Source organism: Thalassophryne amazonica, chromosome 6, assembly GCF_902500255.1.
Source record: "Thalassophryne amazonica chromosome 6, fThaAma1.1, whole genome shotgun sequence".
In the NCBI taxonomy this organism is placed as follows: domain Eukaryota; kingdom Metazoa; phylum Chordata; class Actinopteri; order Batrachoidiformes; family Batrachoididae; genus Thalassophryne; species Thalassophryne amazonica.
The window spans coordinates 40,164,851-40,177,628 of NC_047108.1; positions in this window are offsets into that span (position 1 = coordinate 40,164,851).

Below are 12,778 nucleotides of genomic sequence, written 5' to 3' on the forward strand. Positions count from 1 at the left end.
CACAGGAAAAACATATAATTTGGTATACATTAAATCAAAAGCCTACAAGAACATAGGAATACAGGGAAAGCTGGGGGATTACATATTAGGCGAAGCCATTAGCATCAAATGTGAAGAGGAGGGAACACTCAACATAGAGGTAATTTGTGATAAAAGAGGATGCAGGGAAACCAAGCAAGACGTAACTGTTACAGTACATGAAGCCACAAAATGGGTAAAAATCAAACCAAGGAAAAAGAGGACAATTAGAAGCCTAGAAACAAGCAGTCACTTAGGGAGATGGGATCCCAGTACAGACCTAGCCCGCACACAAGGGTTGAAGACCAATTTATTTTACCAATGGTTGAAATTTTCGGCTAGGCAGATCAGTGAAAAGCCTTGCATAGCCTGTCACCGGAAAGGTGTGATACCTCAGGCTAAACCCCTACCTGATATCAACAACTGTTATAGGAGCCCCCAACATAACCCAGACCAAGCAGAATGCTATACACAATGTGTTATGAAAATGGCAGTAGGTGATGAAAAATATGCTGCCGACAGTAAACTTTGTCCAGTGCCCCTAAGTACAGAAGGAACCGTTCCACCTATGATTAAAATAGAGAAAGGGATGATACACCCATTCTGTATAGCTAAAGGCTTAGTAGCACAATACATAAGCGATTGGCAGGTAGGGACGACCCAGCCAAAACACCACATACAGTGTATGCAAAAGCAGCAAGAATACAAACCGGCCAAAACAGCATGGAACATTACCGTCTGTCACACCCTGCCAGCAGCAGGCATACAGTGTGAACAAATAGTACCGGCCACAGGGGGGTCGGTAATTGGACTGAATCTCACCCATGCTTTATGGGTATCTACTCCAAATTTAGCTAAGGGAACGGTACCCTTAGCTGACATCTTTTGGATATGCAGACAAAGAAGGAAACTCCTGTCATCGCTGTCCCCTAATTGGAAGGGCCTTTGTGCTCCTGTGATGCTCACAGGAGCTATAACAGTAATTGAAATGCCAAATTCAATACAACCCATGCCACAGAAACTTCGTAAGAAAAGAGGAATAATGACGTTTAAAACAGACTACAACATCACAGTAAGAAACGGGATACCAGAAGGGATACCCCGACAGTTAGAAGCCATAGACAGTAGCAGAGTTAAAGCAGATGAAGATGCGGATAAATGGGGATGGGCATTGGCTCTGTTCGGGGTTACTCCAAAAATCCGTTCTAGGTTCCAGGAGGTGCAGTGGATTAATTACTTGTGGTATAATCAACAAAGATACCTGAACTGGACATTGGCAGCAGTAGGAGCCTTAACCGAACAACTGCACGCCACCTCGCTAATGACAATGCAAAATAGATTAGCTATTGAGATGATGATGGCTGATGAACAAGGAGTTTGTATTATGATCAAAGCCACCGAATGTTGCACAGCTATTCCCATGCGTACAGGGGAAGACGGAAATTTGACAGAGCTTTTAATCACACTTGAGGAGATGCAACAGGAACTGTTAAGTAACTCCATAGGAGGGAGAAATGAAACTGACGATTCTGGATACATTGTAGGGAATGGAATGAATATTGGCCCACTGTTTTCACTGTTTGGGACTCTAAGGAGAGGGTGGATATCATGGAAAGACTGGTTGTACCAGATAGGTGTAATCTTGGCACTAACAGGGGTGGCGGTCTTGCTGGTAATATGTTGTGGTATTCCCTTGATAAAATTTCTGGTCAATAAATTGATTTCATCCACAGTAGGACAGCTCCCACTGCTAGCCATCCGAGCCCTAGAAGAAAGCACAAACGAAACAGACAGAGAACCAGAATATATGGAAATGGATGAAATACCAATTATCCTCCCCGACAGCCCCCAGCTCCCTAATATTGTGGCGTACACCCCAGATAGGGAGGACTGGGATGGACCGTGCTTGGTGATATTGTAGACGAGGAAGAAGACATGCACGCACATTTACATTCACACACATGCACCCACAAAAATGAGGGATAGGATAGACAATATCTGAAAGAATGACATGGAGCTGTAATAATGAACGTATATGTATATTACTAGGACACAGGAGTATGGCTGAGAGACCAGACTCCCCTGATCAGGGACCTATGCCTGATCTGCCTCTATCAAGTCTGATTGGACTCTCAGAACTGTTTGGAGAAGAGGATATGCAGGAGGGATGGTCGAGACATGATTGGTCGCCACAGCCGCCTTCCATCCAGCAGCTAAACCAGTTGGCAACAGAAGGATCTTCATCGTTCCAGCACCTGGCGATGACGGCTTCACAGAATCTGCCTGCAGCAAGAGTCAGCCCGAGGACTCCACCATCACCTGAAGGACCCTTTGGACTCAGGAACACACCCCTTCCGCAGATGCCATGGAGACAGTCACATGTGCCAGGGGCAACGATACCCTCCAGGGGAGGCAGCCAAGGTCGGCCATATGCAGCAACCGCCCGAGTGCATCCTAGACCCAATTCACTGCTAGGACCTGTCCCCAGCTTTCCACCCCCAAGGCAGGAGAGATATTCTGATCAGCCCAGTACCTCTGGAGGAGGATCAGCAGGGGTAGACCTTAGCCAAACTCACCCACCAGGACAGAGGGGAGCTTTGTACAGGCTACTAAATGCCCAGAGTGTCCCAACCACTTGCCTGTGCGACATCAACAATACTCCCCCCACACACGAAATGCCTTCCCCCTTGTACTTCCTGTCCCCTGGACTGCACAACCTTAATCTGGTCATGGTCACCCCACAGGACATGGCAATCTTGGTTCGAGAGCTTCGTCTTCCACAAGAGTCTGTTCCAAAAACCTTGGAGCAGCTCCTGCCCCTCACAAATCACATTCCCCATGAGCTATTTGAGGAAATCATGCCACAACTAAGTCAGACAGCTGCATACCTGTTCAGGATACACCGTGACAATGCCAACATCTCTTGTGCTCAGGAGGGCCTCCATACTCAACTGTGTGGTCTTCAGTCTAGTATGGACATGCTAGCCTGCATGATGGAGCATATGGAAAGGGAACAGCTAGGGCTGGCCACCACCACCCTGAATGTGGGCAAGAATTCTCTGGGGGCCCTGTACAACCTGGCCAAGCAGCACAAGGAGCTGGAAAGATCCATCAGAGAACTGCACGACTGTCTGAAAGCCAGAATTCCTGATCCTTCCCCCACTACCCCTGAAAGGCCAACCTCCCCATGTTCCCCAACTTCTCCAAAAACTTCAGATGCTGAGTAAATGCTGAGGAGCGCGGACTGATGTAATGGCACTGACCACGGACTATGATCTTGGTTCTTGAGTTTGAATTGCGGACTGGTTTCAGAAATCTGAGTGTAAATAAAACAAAGAAGGATATATGTTAGTAACGAAGGTTGGGTAAATGTCTGTCCTTACCATCATCTGCGTAACACAGATAAAGCTAAATGCATACACATAGATATCACATTGCAAAGTTATAAAAAGGGGACCCTTACACGGCGTGTTTGTAGATTTAGTAGTAAAGATGCACCATAGGGACCCCTTTTTTCTTAAATTATAGCATGCCTCAAGAGACATGCATTGCCTAAATTTGGTGTCTGGCCAAAACGGGCATTAGAAAACAAGCTGAAAAAGAAGAAAAACAAAGTGGAGAATGTTGAGAAATGGCCTATAATGAAAACCATTATATGATTGACTAAGGCAAATGACTTAAGGACGGACATGAAGGGAAACCATTTATTGTGTTTATCATTTAACTAGACATAGCTGCGCTAACCTTAGAATAGTTTCTTGATTGGTTGACTAAATAGTGGTAACGTAGGGGTTATTTGATGCATTTAAATAATAAATGTGTGACTCTTTAACAAAATAATATGTAGAACCAAGAATAATGGGTTGGAGCCTCTGGTTGAGTGAGTCAATAGATGCCAGAAGATGATTGGTTGCACTGATGTCAATGTAAGGCCTTTACTTTGCCATGATTAAGAGGTTGCTGTAACTTGGTTTATGTGGCCATTTTAAGTGCCTTGAATTACACCAAAACTCAATGTTTGAATGTCACCTTGTGTTGATATAATCCAGCTAATTGCTCACCTTGTGCCTTAGTATGTAGGTTCACCTGCACTGCAATATATTTACCATGTGAAGTATCACTGATATTCATATCCGCACCAGAGTTATCAGTAAGTCGAGTGCTGTGTTTTTCTTTTATATTGCAATGCACAAATGAGGATGTCTTGTCAGTAAACAACCCAAGAGTATAGTTGATGTAATGGGACTCTTTCGAGTCCCAGAGGAGGGACTGTAGAAGAATTTTTAGGTCCATATTTGAACTGTGATGAACTATCAAGTGTCCTGATCCGAACTGTATGTCCTCTGGTTGAACTAGCAGGTGTTCAACCCAAAAAAAGGGCTCTATTAGTCATTTAGTCTGTCAGGGGCTTTCCAAGGCCTTTTAGGTGCTTTCCCGCAGGCCGCGTGCAGGGGCCTCAGGCCAGCTGCACGTGTGGCTGAGGCCACGTGCGGAGGGGGCCTCAGGCCAGCTGCACCTGTGGCTGAAGGTCTTTTAAAAAAATCAGTTGTAAATCCTTCATGTTTTAATGGGAGCGTTTGTCACATTGAAATAATGGCCTAACACCTGCTTAGGGTTCACTAGAGGACGCTTCCAATAGAAAACCATGTCTTGGGAATGAAATAAATAAAAAAGTCGAAGGAGGAGCGATGCCCGCGGGTCTCCAATAAATAGACGAGCGCGGTTGTCATATTCAGTCTCTCTAGAGGACTCAGTTTGTCTAAGCTTTGTGTCGAAGGCTTAAATAAACTTAAAAACTCTGTGCATTTTATCTTGCTTAAGGCTGAATTATTCTAAAGTGTTGTGTCCTCTTTCTAGCATATCACTTGCAATTAGTTTGTGTTATCTAAAAGACGACATCCTGAGAAGACCAAAAAGACGAGCCGCGACACAGTGGTCCGGCAGCGCTTCTGGTGGGCGTCGATGGAAGCTGACGTCTGGGAGTACGTCCAGGCCTGCACCACCTGTGCCAGGGGCAAGGCAGAACACAAAAAGGAACAAGGACTGCTTCAGCCGCTGCCTGTGCCCCATCGCCCCTGGTCCCACATAGGCCTGGACTTTGTCATGGGTCTCCCTGCGTCCCAGGGTATGACCGTCATCCTGACTATAGTGGACCAGTTCTCCAAGGCGGCCCACTTTGTGGGCCTCCCGAAGCTCCCGACAGCTCACGAGACTGCAGACCTCCTGGTCCACCACGTCGTGCGTCTGCATGGTATCCCAACAAACATTGTCTCAGATCGTGGTCCCCAGTTCTCCTCGCAAGTCTGGAGGAGTTTCTGTAGGGAACTAGGGGCCACCGTGAGTCTCTCGTCCGGGTACCACCCCCAGACAAATGGACAGGCAGAACGGGCGAATCAAGATCTCAAGCAGGCCCTGTGGTGTGTAACCTCCGCGCACCCGATGGCCTGGAGTCAACATCTGGCCTGGATCGAGTACACCCATAACAGCCAAGTCTCCTCAGCGACCGGCCTCTCCCCCTTCGAGGCGTGTTTGGGGTACCAGCCCCCATTGTTCCCAGCCATGGAGGGAGAGGTCGAGGTCCCCTCGGTCCAGGCCCACCTGAGAAGGTGCTGTCGGGTGTGGCGCACAGCCCGCTCTGCCCTTCTAAAGGCCCGGACGAGGGCTAAGGGCCATGCAGACCGCCAGCGTACCCCGGCCCATGCATACCAGCCCGGGTAGGAGGTATGGCTATCTACCAAAGACATTCCTCTGCATACGGACTCCCAGAAACTGAAGGACAGATTCATTGGACCATTCACCATCACTAAAGTCCTCAGTCCAGCCGCAGTGAAGCTGAGACTACCAGCTTCACTGCGGATACATCCCGTATTCCATGTCTCCAAGATCAAGCCGTGTCACACCTCAAACCTCTGCACCCCCGGACCAGCACCGCCTCCTGCTTGCATCACTGACGGCGAGCCTGCGTGGACCTTCCACAGGCTCTTGGATGTTCATCGGAGGGGTTGGGGATTCCAATATCTGGTGGACTGGGAGGGTTACGCACCCGAAGAACGCTCCTGGGTGAAGAGGAGCTTCATCCTGGACCCGGCCCTCCTGGCCGATTTGTACCAGCGGCATCCTGACAAGCCTAGTCGGGCACCAGGAGGCGCCCGTTGGGGGGGTCCTGTTGTGTGGGTCACCCGAAGAGGAGGACTGCTGGCCCAACACCAGAGGGCGCCCTGCCTGAAGGCAGGCTTCAGGCACCAGAGGACACAGTCGCCTACCAGGAGCCCCAGGAACCCGGAGCTGACAGCTGTCGCCACTCAACCCATCATCACCATCCACCATAAAAGCCTGGCAGAGACATCACTTCCCTGCCGAGAAATCAGCTTACCCAACAGGTAACATCTCAGCCGTATCTGTGCCGTATGCACATAATTGTTTTCTGAACGTTTTGCAGTCGTAACTTTCTGTAACTTACAGCTTGGAGCTGGTTTGTAGGAATTTGGAGGAGTTGGCGATACCACTCCTAAATTCTTAAGTGTTACAGTAGGCACTGCACATACTGTGTTCTCCTGCTACCTGGAAGTGGAGGACTTTTCTCTCAGGAAGGAACTGTGAGTTGCTGACTGTTGCTGGGTGTTCCACACACCCACATAATCTGTTTGTGCTTCCTGCCAGCAGTACCTGATCTGACAGCTGGAGGCAGTAACCACCTGGGGACTCAGGACTTGGCGGCTCCGGTGTGTTGCAGGTCTCCGCTGGCAGTGGAAATCGTGTGGGGCCCGACTCTTCTCTGGACAGGCGTCTCCTATCCTCGAGCCTGCCCACACGTCACCTATTGTTTAAGTGACTGTTACCTAAAGTTGTATCTGTATTCCGTTGTGCACATTTTCACAACATTAAATTGTTATCTTTTGGCATTTTCATTGTCCGTTCATTTACGCCCCCTGTTGTGGGTCCGTGTCACTACACTTTCCCAACACCATTGCCTTTTAATTAGAACAAGAACGGCTAATTAATCGATTAATTAATTTTCCCGAACTACTTTGTTGATCAAAGCTATACAGTTACGGCTGTATAGCTGTATACTGGTTGTAAAAATGCAGCGAAAGCAGTAACCAGCTAACGCCGTTTCTGCATGTGTCCTGTCTTTTAATTAGTATGCAAATGGAATATATTGATTAATTTTTCCGAACAAATTTGTTGATCAAAGGTATACAGTTATGGTGGTAATGTGGCTTGCTCAGTATATTCCTACGCCAGCCTTTCGCTGGGGTAAAAGTTCTCCCATCATGCACCTCGGTGAGCCATATTGTTTCTTGTGTACTTCCTGTTTCCGGTGATGAAAGTGTACTTCCTGTTTGCAGTCACAAAAACTGAGCTGAATGGGCTATGAGAACACACCGTGCTCGTCTGTCATCATCCTTGTTACGCACGGCGGCTCTGCCACCTCACGCACTGCTCTGTATAATTTCCAACAACGTGCAACAATATAAAATTACATTTGAGAAAATGAATACATTTGATAAAACTACCAAATATATTCATTAAAATTTACAATCATACTCATTACAATATGTCATGTATTGATTATTGTATGCTTTTGACATTTTGTTGAAAATATGCAGTGTTTGTGTATTGAGTATTAGAGTTTATATTTAGACTCTCTATTGCTAAATTTGTCTGTAATGAAACTATCTACCACAAGGCTACATATAGACAGACAAACTCATTCACACCTGCATGCTCACCTACAGTCAATTTAAAGTTTCCACTTCGCCTAACCTGCATGTGTCATGTGGGTCTATGTTCATGTTTGGGGTTTTGTATTTTCTTTGTATTCATGTTTGGGGTTTTGTATGGCTTTATGTTCTTGTTTGGGTTTTTCTTTGCTTTGTGTTCAGGTTTTGTTTTTCTTTGCATTTTTCTTACTGCACGCTCTTGTCTTGTGCCTGGGGTTAGGTCTGGGCGGGTCTTTTCCCCTGTGTTTTCCATGCCTCCTTCCTGATTGTTCTCTCACACCTGTTCCTAATTTTCCCCTCGTCACCTGTGTTATTTAAGCCCTTTGTTTTCCCTCCTGTCTTTACCAGTTTATCATATCTTGTGTTGCCGCTACTAGCCTTTTCACAGTTCTCATTATTGCTCTGTTTTTTGTACCTCTTGCCTGTTTTTCTCCTGATTTGGACATTTCTGCTGATTCTTGCCTTCCTTTTTGTGTCCCGACCTTTGCCAGTTTACCCAGTAAGTCATTTTACTTATTCTATGCCTCTGTGTGAGTTCTGCATTTGTGTCCAGCCTTTTTGGGTCCAAATTCATAACAGCATGTCTTTGGAAGTGGGAAGAAGCCCCGGAGGGAACCCACGTAAACATGGGGAGAGTGCTGCATGCTGCGGTCTTCATGTGGGAGGTGCCCACTGATTGTGTGGACGTTGCCCACTGATTGTGCGGACGTTTCCCGTGTGGACATTGCCCACTGATGGTGTGGATGGTGCCCTCTGATGGTGTGGACAATCCCTCTCTGTGGTGCTGGCACCAGTGCGGCTATACCCATGAGAGCAAATGAAGGTCAACTAAGGCCGTTGCAAAATGGACTATGCATGAAGACTGGATCTGAAGATGTGAAGATGTGATCTGACCTGACCTTCACTGACTGCTAAATGTGCAGCATATTCATAAATATGTGCAACTATAATGAGCTCCTCCAATCATGGCATGTGACCTACAAGGACCACAAAAGCAGCTCACAACTTACCCACTAACACCCACTTCTATTCTTCTGTGGATTTCAATAAACAAAGCACGAGTTACATTATTTACCTTCAACTCTGACGTGTGGTTATGGCTAAAGCAACAAACCCTTGCCTATATTCAAATATTTTTGGACCAAACAGGCAACATTGACTGATTTTCATCATAAATGATTGATTTTGGTTGTCATTTAAAGCAGCACGACTCGCAGGCTCATGACATGAGGCAGAAGGATTACAGCTCACATCCCCCAACAGTAGCAGCTGCACTGCAGCCGTTAATGCTGCCATTTAAACTGCATCACGTGACCCCAGATAAAGGCGGGGTATGTAGATCCTTGGCTGTATCCAAGCAACTTCATTTATTCATTCGCTAGATCTTAGGAGGAGGAATGGGGGTTGGTGTCTGTGGTTCAGAAATTCCTCACATTTGTGACAAAGCCATGACGAAAAACTGTAAAATCAAGAGTGAGACACACTGATATGTCCCCGAAGATCGTTCCATGATAAAGCTTCACAAAATTTTAACCATCTGCATAAACTGTGCATGAAGAACACACAATTTCAGCTAAAGAATAACAAGATGTGCTTCAAGAGAGTGCATGTTTTAACTGCAGGTTCCATAAAGAGAAATGTGACAGAGAAGAAAAATACAGGCATCACCTCCGACTGTTCTTCTTCTGAGGTAATGAGAGCATTAATCTGAAAACTGGCTTCCTCACTGAGTGAATTTCTCAAATTGGTTCTGAATCATAGTCTGAAATGAAACATGTAAAAAGATTTATAGATTTCTATCTCATCTTATACTCATTCAGTATGTAAAATTCATATTTTGATGCAGATTTTTATGGATCTGCACCAAATTAAATATATTGTTGAAATGTCTCATAATGTGAATGTTTGACTTTTTCATGATGGATTATGTATCGATTTCAGAAAAATGTATGAAAATTGCTAAATCATCCTGCCTCATTTGAAAATTTTTAAAACCACCTTGCAGTGCAGTGGGACCCAGACTGGTACCAGCTCGCCCAACAACTTCAGCAGCGCTGCACTGCCCTTGAGAACCCCAATGTTACACGGATGAGGCACACAGGGCACCCACATTAAGACAACAAGGGACAAAGAAGAAAGTGAACAAAAAATTTCTGGATCTGCTCTAAAAGTGAATGTTTTCCTCCTTTGCCCACACCCCGCCTTCCACCAAGTTTCATGAAAATCCGTTCAGTGGTTTTTGCATATTCCTGCAGACAAAGAGACAGACAAGCAGCACTGAAAACATTCCCTCTTTGGTGATGGTGGTAATAATTGTCCTTATTTCTCAGTAGAGACGGGCTGCAGGCAGTCAAAAAGGTAATACTGCTAACATTCATGATTGTGCTGCACAACAAAAACATTTGTGGTGGAGACTCTGATGAGAAAGTCTGAACGGTGACACTGTTCAAACAGAAGCAAAGAAAACACCACCAAGGCTGAAGATCAGTTTTGGACAATGACTGACGTAGTGACCGACGTGTGCAGTAGGTTCTGCGTCTGCCCATTTTACTATTTCTATAAATGATTGTTTGCACCACTGTAGGATAGCTGTAGAACCTGGAGCGCAAAAACAATTGTCACCCAATTAGAGGTGGAATGAAGTCACCATCAAGTCACTCTCAAGTCATGAATCAGCAACTCCCAAGTCAAGTCTCAAGTCATAATGACCACCAATTGTTTGCAAGCTGACTTGGGACTTTCTGATGAATGACTTAACATTGACTTTGTCCCACCTCTGCAATTACTCCACCAATTAAAACAGGTTTTAAAAGTATTTTGGAGGTTTCCAAGATTCCATACTCTGTCTGTCTGTATGTGAATTATATGAGCTTAGGGTCGCGCAGCGGGGTGAAGTTAACTCATGGTACAGGGCATCCTAAACAGGAAGTGCCAAAATTCAAATCCACAGTAAAATAGGAAATGTTCAAATGTCAAACATTTCCTGGATTGACAGACGAGACCCCATGGATTCTCGTGGGAACTCAGTGGCAAGCTCACACTCAAACAGGAAGTGCCAACTTCTCAGTCACAGTGAAACAGGAAATATCTATTGTTGTACATTTCCTGGCATGGGTGGAGCGGAGGCCAGGGTTTGACTGGACTCCCCTGAAATCTGATTGGACACAGATGATTGACATGTCACGGCACCACACGTCTGGTTGAAAGACCTGCATTTTGAAATCAGTGAGTAACATTGACTGCTAGGTTCCTCCTGTCCAGTAGTTTGTGCTGTGTAACACTAAAAGTTCTAATCCACTTTAGTAGAAGAAGAAAAGTGTTTGCTTCAGATTTGAACTAAACACGTCATTTGAACTATGGACTTCTAATGACACCAAACTTATATTGGTGAGTAAACGACCGTATTTTATGGCAGAAATGAGGTCCAGGTTGTTAAAAGCAGCATTTCTCCTTTAATTCGGGTTGCCTTATATACACGTTTAGGCTAACAGCTGGTTCATGCTCTGTTGGTTTAGTAGTACAGCAGATAACTGAAACAGTTCTTCAAATGGTGATACAAGCATCAGATTCAGCACAAATACAGCTGGAGCAAAATTAATGGAACAACTTTAACTTCTGACCTCTGTACAAACTGAACCTTGGTATTTTACACATTTTAATTTGTTTATTCCATTTCAAATACATTTTTTTCTAAAATTATCTTCTTAACTCAAACTGAAAGCAAATCTCTACAACTTGATATAAATGAACTAAAAATATAAAATCCAGCTTCCAGATGAAGTGGTGTAGAGGATTTTCTTAAAAAGAAGACCTGAAACTTTACAATACTACAATTTGACAGACAGTACATTTGAGATGAAAGCCTCGATTTGATGTTTTGGTGAAAGAAACTTTTGTATTTCTTCATAATTGATGTAAATAAAGTCCAAGACATATTCAGTGACTTGGAAATGTTCATGTTTCCACCCCCTGACTTGTCTAAAGAAAACAGGCAATAAAACTGATTATTATTTACAGGTTTTATCAGGTTTTAGAGATTTGCTTTCAGTTTGAGGAAGATAATTTTAGAAAATTTTATTCTTTATTTTTTTTTTGCATTTCTTGTATTTAAAATGGCATAAACAAATTAAAATGTGTGAAATGCCAAGTGTTACAATACTTTTGGAGGGCACAGTATCCTAACCTTATGATGAGTTAGGGCTGGATCAGGTGACCCTGAACCATCCCTTAGTTATGCTGCTATAGACTTAGACTGCTGGGGGGGTTCCCATGATGCACTGAGTGTTTTCTCTTTTTGCTCTGTATGCACCACTCTGCATTTAATCATTAGTGATTGATCTCTGCTCCCCTCCACAGCATGTCTTTTTCCTGGTTCTCTCCCTCAGCCCCAACCAGTCCCAGCAGAAGACCGCACCTCCCTGAGCCTGGTTCTGCTGGAGGTTTCTTCCTGTTTAAAGGGAGTTTTTCCTTCCCACTGTCACCAAGTGCTTGCTCATAGGGGGTCGTTTTGACCGTTGGGGTTTTTCCGTAACTATTGTATGGCTTTGCCTTACAATATAAAGCGCCTTGGGGCAACTGTTTGTTGTGATTTGGCGCTATATAAATAAAATTTGATTTGATGAGTGCAAAATGAGTGTGGTATTATTACTATTTTGTTTAAGAATGTTTAATTTTCACTGTTGCTGCACTTTGTGTCAGATCATAGTCATATCGTATATCATATTGATATGACAGTTCAGTAAGGTATATCTTCTATTATACATTACAAATCTAAGGTGGAACTTTACTAGTGTTTACTAAGGTACACCTACTCAGCTTTTAAAAAAAGAGAGTAGAGCCACTTAGGTGCCTGGTCTTGAGAACCAGGGATGGTAGGTTGAAAAGCTTTTTTTTTATCCCATGGGAACTCTCCCTACCCACCTAAGCAGCTCTAGAATATGTACACCATGTATATAAGTGACATTTATGACAATATTGAGATACGATAATTTGGCCATATTGAACATCCTTACTGTCAACTAGCTGAAAACATTGAA